Source organism: Echinops telfairi, unplaced genomic scaffold, assembly GCF_000313985.2.
Source record: "Echinops telfairi isolate 266 unplaced genomic scaffold, ASM31398v2 ScPeMD7_7458;HRSCAF=8496, whole genome shotgun sequence".
Classification (NCBI taxonomy): domain Eukaryota; kingdom Metazoa; phylum Chordata; class Mammalia; order Afrosoricida; family Tenrecidae; genus Echinops; species Echinops telfairi.
This window is the reverse complement of record NW_022111358.1, coordinates 23,500,268-23,501,162: the sequence shown is the minus strand read 5'-3', so window position 1 is coordinate 23,501,162 and position 895 is coordinate 23,500,268. Positions and strand designations below refer to the sequence as shown.

General features: G+C 55.0%; 1 protein-coding gene across 1 annotated transcript in view; it reads right to left on the bottom strand.

Annotated features, from left to right (window-relative positions):
• LRRC59 (leucine rich repeat containing 59) overlaps positions 1-895 on the bottom strand; it is an 11,329-nt gene that overhangs the window by 4,605 nt on the left and 5,829 nt on the right. The gene's annotated exons all lie outside the window — the stretch shown is intronic.

Here is an 895-nt window from a genome sequence, read left to right as displayed (position 1 = left end):
GCTGGGCCAACACTGCCAGCTGGCAGCGCTCAGCTCCCGGGACAGGTAGAGGCATGTCCTCAGAGGGGCTTTTTAGACACACCCCACCACCCCCACTTCGCTTCCCTGTCCCAAGCATGAGGAGTCCTACTGGCATAGTGGGTTACATACTGAGCTGCTAGCCTCAAGGTCAGCAGTTCAAAACCACCAACTGCTCCTCAGGAGACGGGGGAGGCCTTCTGCTCCCATGACTTACAGCCTCTGAAACCCCCCAGGGGCAGTTCCACTCTACCCTGTAGGGTCTCTGTGAGTCAGCCTTAACCTGATGGTAATGGGTTTTGTCTCAGTCTAAAGACTGTAACTGTTGTAAAGGCCTGTGTTTAGGTAGCCCACGCACGCAGCACAGACCCTAGCTAACCAGAAGCCCGAGTGCATGCTTGACGAATGGCTGGACAGATCCCACTTCCAGCAGAACACCAGACCTCTTAGGGTGATCTTGGTGAAAAGGAGAGGTGCGAAGACCCGAGGGCCAGGCTGGTGAGCCCCAGGCCGGGCCTTGCCGCACTACCTTCTGCTGCTCTTAGCTGCAGCAGAGGAGGGAGAGATGGGGAAGGGAGGAGCCGTTTGGTGCAAACACTGCACACATGTCAACTTGTCATGGATGGTCTCGAGAGCAGCCCCCATATCCTCACTAGGGCCACGCCACAAGACCATCTAGCTGTGCTCTGTCTCTTTCCATGTATGGACAGGGCCTAGCCCAAGCTTGAAGCCCAGCAGAACCCTGCCTCTGCCACGAGTGACCTTGGCCAGTGATCTAACCTTTCTGAGCCAATTTCCTCACCTGGAAAATGGAGATTAGATGTGCTGCTGTGGAAATTAAACAACATAACTTTTACGTAATCTTTGGCACTGTGTG